Consider the following 7448-nt stretch of genomic DNA (forward strand, 5'->3'; position numbering starts at 1 on the left):
GCTGAGGATGTGCGCCCGGCTGAGGCGCAGGCATGGGGGGGGGGGAGAGAGCAGCAAACGTTTCCTCAGGCGATCCGAAATAGCAGGGTGACTCCCTTGCCTGCCTGCCTGACTCAATCAACTCAGCAAAACCACCTCCGCTCCCCAGCTCACTGCCCGGTGTGGGAGCGAGAGGACACACACTCGCAACAGGACACACAAAACACGATAGCGGGGGGAGCTACTGCACTACCCATGTACTGTAATAAAAATAAGACATCCCTTGAAAATAAGCCATGGTGGGTTTTTTTGAGGAAAAAATAAATATAAGACATGTCTTATAATATGAGAAACACGGTAAACCCCAAAACCCTCTGGCGACAAAGGCACAAAGTTAGGGTGGGATGTCATGGAGACACCTAGTGGCCGATGGTGTGAATGTTTACTTATTTACTTACTGGTCTTAAGTGTTCTTGAAGCTACTAACATGAGTTTGACCAAACTGGGAGGCAATGAAAGACAGAAGTGCATGGTGTGCTGTGGTCCATGGGGTCACAAAGAGTCGGACACAACTAAATGATTAAACAACAACAACGGGGAAGGGGCACCAAAATTACTGAGCAGCTAATCATATTGAAATATCGTTCATCGGTTCTGTCCTTTGTTCTTGTTACATTAAAAAAGCATATACTGTATATATATATTTAAAAAGGTAAGGAGCACCAAATTGCTGTGAAAACACTGTAACTCCTTCTAATTTCTTTTTTTCTAATTCATTTCATTTTTCTCAGCTCTATATTTCCCCTATTATATCTCTAGCTATTTCACCCCCCCCACCCCCCCGACCAGGCTTTTTTTAAAAAACTACTGCAAACAAGCTTTGCCATATTTTGTGTGGACAGGACGACCAGCCAGCACTGAGTTAAGTGTGCAATGAATTTGGGGATTTGTGAGCATAGTTGTGCCTTGGATTATGACTAAGGTTTCTCAATGCTTATTTACTGTGTTTCTCTTTTGTTGTTGTTGTCTCTTTTATTTGTTGTTAATTTTTATCCTGGCCTTCCTTCAAGGAGTTCAAAGTGGCATATATCTCCGCTCCCCATACCCATCGGGACTCATGTCTGGGACCCTGGAGAGTCATTGCTGGTGTAGATGAGCAATGGGGTAAGAGCAGAACTTGTGGTCATCCGGAAGTTTTTTATGTCTGATGTTTGATTATATTTTTAATATTTTGTTGGAAGCCGCCCAGAGTGGTATAAATAATAATAATAATAATAATAATAATAATAATTCTGAATATTGAAAAATTCAGGACAGGTAAAAGAAAGCAGGACATAGTTAATTATGTAGTCGCTGTCACGGGGTGCAGTAATGGCCAAAAACTTGTATGGCTTTAAAAGAGGATTAGACAAATTCATGAAGGATAAGACCATAAGGATAGCAATGGTGGCAATTCTCTGCCTGCATGGTTGGAGACAATATGCCTCTGAACACCAGTTTCTGGAAAACACAGGAGGGGAGAGTGCCCTTGTGCTCAGGTCCTGCTCTCAGGCTTCCCAAAGACATCTGGTTGGCCCTTGCTTTTACATTTTTACCAGACTATTGTTTTCTGCACTTTTCCGCAATATGTATACCAAAACCAGAGCTGTAGCTGGAGGGGGTGGGGCTAGCCAGGAACGTGCTCCCTCCAGATGTCAAGGAAATAAACAACTATCTGACTTTTAGAAGACATCTGAAGGCAGCCCTGTTTAGGGAAGTTTTCAATGTTTGATGTTTTGACACTTTTTTATTATCATTATCAATATTCTGTTGGGAGCTGCCCAGAGTGGCTGAGGAAACCCGGCTAGATGGGCAGGGTATAAAATAATAATAATAATAATAATAATAATAATAATAATAATAATAATAATAATAATAATAATATTGCCCTGGGTGAAGCCTCCAGAGGGGCACCATTGAGGCTCCCAGGCTGTGTGTGTGTGTGTATACGTGTGTACACAAACACACATAGGGGACTGCCAAACTGGGTCTTTGACCCGAGTGAAATAAGCCTACTTTGGCCTCTGACCAAACTCTAATAAAGTCCCACATTCTAGCCCCCTGCTACACCACACTGACTATATGACAGACCCGAAGCTCTATTTGCATCCCCCTTTCTGCAAACATTCCTCATGCAATTCATTCTTAGCGGGGCAAATATGCGTGACATTGGGATTTGCAAGTTGCCTGCCTGAGATTTCTGAGGAAACAGATATGCTACTATAAATTTGTTTCCAGCAAAAATCACTTAGCGGTGCAGCGAAACCACTGAGCAGCAATCTGCCACAGGGAGACTCTGACCAGTCATGGCTAGCCAAGCTATATTTGAATATTCTCCAGGGATGCTTCGCAACACACCGAGTGAAAATAACTTGCGAAAACTAGTTGCTGAATGTTTGTGCAGACCAAACCTTCGGCGACACCAATCTGAAAACTTATTCCCTTTATGAAATATGTATGCGTATGTGTTCATGCACCACACACACATGCACACACGCCTCCAAGAGATCTGCTCCATGCTAGCTCTCATTCAGAATCCATATGAATCCTAAATAGGGTTGCCTGATTCTCTCATGTAGAAGACCCCAAGTTCAACCCAACGTATCCAGGCAGTGCTGGAAGTAAATCCTGCCTTAAATCCTCCAGAGTAAGGCTGGGTGATGTATCACATCAAACAGTTTGAAGTCTATATTGTGCTATCAGTTTTGTAATTTTTGACATGGCAAAATACTGTGAATCATGGTGTGTGTGTGTGTGTGATGCAAAAATCATGATGTGGGGGAAACCGTTAAGCCAGCCGATGCCACAACATAGCTCCATCCTTATTTCAGACATTGTGATAGATCAGGGGTCCCCAAACTAAGGCCCAGGGGCCAGATGCGGCCCAATCGCCTTCTCAATCCGGCCCATGGACGGTCTGGGAATCATCATGTTTTTACATGAGTAGAATGTGTCCTTTTATTTAAAACTAGTATTTTGAAGCCCGTTAAAATAATGGGTGCTAGAGCAGACCTGTTGCTCTAGCAACCTCGGGGACATTCGTAGAGGCATCTTTGGGGCCTGATCCGGAGGCTAGGGGTTTCTCCGCTGCCCCGATTCTGGTGCTCACGATCCCCGCATCACACGCCACACAAAGCCTCCTCCTCTTTGCGACGCATTGGCTCCCTCCCTTCCCCGTCAGTACAGAAGCTCCGCCTCAGGAGCCCAAATGCCAAGGCCGCTCCTCCCTTCCTACGTGTGCTGCCGGCGGAAGGGAAGCAGCGCCTGCGTGCCCGAGTAGCATGGAAGCGCGGCCGGGGGCCCGTGTAGGAGTGACGCCGCTGCTTATGGAGTGCACCTGTTTGTGGAGCTGGCGGCTGCGGCCCGTCACGATGCGCGTCTTCGCCTCGGGGATCTGCTGCTCCCCATCTCCCTCCCGCCCTTGCGGTAAACCCCGTTTAGAACCAGCCAATGGCGAATAGTGGGAGGAGCGTAGGGGGAGGAAGGAAAAGAAAGCAGCCTCTTCCTCCTCGCGCTTTAGCGCAAGCACAGTGAAGCGCTGTCTGGCCAGAAGCGGCGGTTGGCGGCCGCAGGGAAATGGTAGGCAGAGGGGTGGGGTGGGGGGGGAGAGCGTGCGCATGTGTGCGTCCAGTCTCTGCGTCCAGTCCCTGTGTCCGTGGGGCACATGTGCAGTAGCGCAAACCCAGGGACACAGGGACAGGACGCAGAGACACTTGGACTTTATTATATAAGATGCATCTCTGGGTTATTTGTGGGGCCTGCCTGGTGCTTGTACATGAGTAGAATGTGTCCTTTTATTTAAAATGCATCTCTGGGTTATTTGTGGGGCATAGGAATTCATTCATTTTTTTTCAAAATATAGTCCGCCGCCCCCCCAAGGTCTGAGGGACAGTGGACCGGCCCCCTGCTGAAAAAGTTTGCTGACCCCTGTGATGGATCGGTATACCGTGATGTTTAGCTGGTGATAGACTTGGAATAGGAATCCTGTGGATTTCCAGGCATTGTTGTTGTTTAGTCGTTTAGTCGTGTCCGACTCTTCGTGACCCCATGGACCATAGCACGCCAGGCACTCCTGTCTTCCACTGCCTCCCGCAGTTTGGTCAAACTCATGTTCGTAGCTTCGAGAACACTGTCCAACCATCTTGTCCTCTGTCGTCCCCTTCTCCTAGTGCCCTCAATCTTTCCCAACATCAGGGTCTTTTCCAAGGATTCTTCTCTTCTCATGAGGTGGCCAAAGTATTGGAGCCTCAGCTTCACGATCCGTCCTTCCAGGGAGCACTCAGGGCTGATTTCCTTAAGAATGGATAGGTTTGATCTTCTTGCAGTCCATGGGACTCTCAAGAGTCTCCTCCAGCACCATAATTCAAAAGCATCAATTCTTCGGCGATCAGCCTTCTTTATGGTCCAACTCTCACTTCCATACATCACTACTGGGAAAACCATAGCTTTAACTATACGGACCTTTGTCGGCAAGGTGATGTCTCTGCTTTTTAAGATGCTGTCTAGGTTTGTCATTGCTTTTCTCCCAAGAAGCAGGCGTCTTTTAATTTCGTGACTGCTGTCACCATCTGCAGTGATCAAGGAGCCCAAGAAAGTAAAATCTCTCACTGCCTCCATTTCTTCCCCTTCTATTTGCCAGGAGGTGATGGGACCAGTGGCCATGATCTTGGTTTTTTTGATGTTGAGCTTCAGACCATATTTTGCGCTCTCCTCTTTCACCCTCATTAAAAGGTTCTTTAATTCCTCCTCGCTTTCTGCCATCAAGGTTGTGTCATCTGCATATCTGAGGTTGTTGATATTTCTTCCAGCAATCTTAATTCCGGCTTGGGATTCATCTAGTCCAGCCTTTCGCATGATGAATTCTGCATATAAGTTAAATAAGCAGGGAGACAATATACAACCTTGTCGTACTCCTTTCCCAATTTTGAACCAATCAGTTGTTCCATATCCAGTTCTAACTGTAGCTTCTTGTCCCACATAGAGATTTCTCAGGAGACAGATGAGGTGATCAGGCACTCCCATTTCTTGAAGAACTTGCCATAGTTTGCTGTGGTCGACACAGTCAAAGGCTTTTGCATAGTCAATGAAGCAGAAGTAGACGTTTTTCTGGAACTCTCTAGCTTTCTCCATAATCCAGCGCATGTTTGCTATTTGGTCTCTGGTTCCTCTGCCCTTTCGAAATCCAGCTTGCACTTCTGGGAGTTCTCGGTCCACATACTGCCTAAGCCTGCCTTGTAGAATTTTAAGCATAACCTTGCTAGCGTGTGAAATGAGCGCAATTGTGCGGTAGTTGCAGCATTCTTTGGCACTGCCCTTCTTTGGAATTGGGATGTAGACTGATCTTCTCCAATCTTCCAGGCATTATTGAACTACAATTCCCATCATCCCTGACCATAGGCCATGTTGGCTGAGGATGATGGGGGCTGGAGTCCCCACAACATTGGAGAGTTCTGGGTATCCCACCTTCTGCACTATGAGGTATGGTATCGGACTAAATGTTTGTCCATAGACTGAGCATGCATAATCATGCAGGAAATTACCTCTGCATCTCCCTTCTCCTATTGATGTAGGTCCTCTTTCTTCGTCCACAATTTTTTTTAGTGATCAAAAGCCTCCTGAAATGGGGGGTGGGGGTAGACACACCTCAGTATTTATCAATGCCATTTTATTTAATTATATATGTCATTTCTTCTTCAAAGGCAAAAGTTTCACATCTACTTGATTCCTGGCACAGCCCTGGAAGGGCTTCATTTAAATGTATTCCCTTTGCATATTTTTCGCTGGATGGTGCTTTGTTTTTTTATTCATCACTGAGGAAACGTCAGATTTACCCATGTTTAATAGCATTTATTAGTCCCTTTCCAGCTTGCTCAGCATTCCTCTGCCAATTGGATCCTGTCTGTGGTTATTTGCATAAACAGCAGCAGCTTTGTTCTAATATGATTTATGTATCGCTTCTGAATCCTATCAATGCCTATTCCCCGTTTCTCATCACAGCTGTGTAGGCACCATATATATTCAACCAGGCAGGAAGAGAAACAGGAGAGAAAAGGTAAAAGGGGTGAGGATTTGGAAGCCACAATATCGCAGAGCTGATTTACTTGCCGTCACTTAGCATTTCCATCAATGGAAGCAAAGTGTTTATTTATAATATAATCCTCCTTGTCATCTAATTTCAGTGTGCAGGTCACCGCATCCTTGCCCTTTTAGTAACATCGGCAGAAGGATATTGGCCTCTGTGTGTGCAGGTAAACGGGGGCATTCTGCTAGGGAAGGGGCAGAAATTTGATTTGGTTCGCATTTTAATGGGAAACTACCTAGTTTGCACCTCTCAAACCAGTTTGCAAATGGCAACACAGCTATTCTTAAAAGCACACTATTGTAGATTGTGCTCTGCTATGATAGCTTGCCATTGGGGTGGGCTAACAGGTAACGAGGGGGGGGCGCATCAGTGGATGATTTGGGGCTCTCAAATTTCAGGAGCCCCCTGTGTGGTGCTAAAATTTGGTGCCCTTTGCCCTCTACATCATTGTTGCTGTGCCCTCTGCAGCGCTGGCACCCAGTGCTGCCAAACTAGTCATGCTACCCTTAAACCACCTCTGGGTCCAGACACCTCTGGCTATAACAGGGCCCATGACTCCACCCAAGATTACATATTTGTAAGTCTTGCGAAAATTTGTATATTAAAACAACATAAAAGTGTGGGTTTATTGGGAGAAACGCACACTATAACACTGATGACTTCTCATGTGTTATTTTTAAAGTGTTCTGGGGAGTGTTCTAAATCTAAAATGTTCTTATATATTAAAGTTTGCTGGTATTACACCTCTAAAGATGAGAACCCACACCACAGAACGCTTAGGAAGTTCTAAGAGGGAACATGCATATACTGTAATCAGTTCTACAGTACAAACCAGGTGAAAATAATTAAAATATGAAGACTGCCCCCACTTGCAAATCCAGGTTGCATATGGGTTCAAGGTGACCATTGGATAATTGGAAGGCCGGCATCCCCTCTCTGCCACTGTTGTCAAATTACAAGGAAAGTCTCCATTAATTAAAAAACTAAAAATCTGCCAATTATTTCACTCCACAATAAAAAAGCCAGCCAATAAATAACCTTACAGGCATGAAGGAATTGGGAGCGCCACTCCCAAGATGCCACTGGCAACCAGTACTGGAATTATGTATAAGCTAAACAAGCTATAGGTTAGGGCCCCACTCTCTTGGGGCCCCCAAAAAATTTAAAGGAAAAAAAACTGGATGTACATTTCCAAAATATAAGATAAAAAACAATGAAACCTACATGCAGCAATAGTGTTTTGTGTTGTGTAGGCTCCTATGATGTAATGGGCCTTTGTAAATTGTGTTTCTAAAGGCACTTTTGTTCTTGCCAAATGCCAATGTGTTTGCATTATCAAGTTTTTTTT

The 7448-nt window shown here is 45.1% G+C and overlaps 1 protein-coding gene across 1 annotated transcript in view; it reads left to right on the forward strand.

Annotated features, from left to right (window-relative positions):
- ZCCHC7 (zinc finger CCHC-type containing 7) overlaps nucleotides 1-6266 on the forward strand; it is a 159911-nt gene extending 153645 nt beyond the window's left edge. The window contains exons 12-13 of the transcript XR_015947211.1: nucleotides 1050-1143; nucleotides 6198-6266. The gene's annotated coding sequence lies outside the window, so the exon portion shown is untranslated. The remainder of the gene's footprint in view (nucleotides 1-1049; nucleotides 1144-6197) is intronic.
- The last annotated feature ends 1182 nt before the right edge of the window (nucleotides 6267-7448 follow it).

The sequence above is a fragment of the Zootoca vivipara genome, chromosome 15 (assembly GCF_965207765.1).
Source record: "Zootoca vivipara chromosome 15, rZooViv2.hap1.1, whole genome shotgun sequence".
NCBI classification, from domain to species: Eukaryota; Metazoa; Chordata; class Lepidosauria; order Squamata; family Lacertidae; genus Zootoca; species Zootoca vivipara.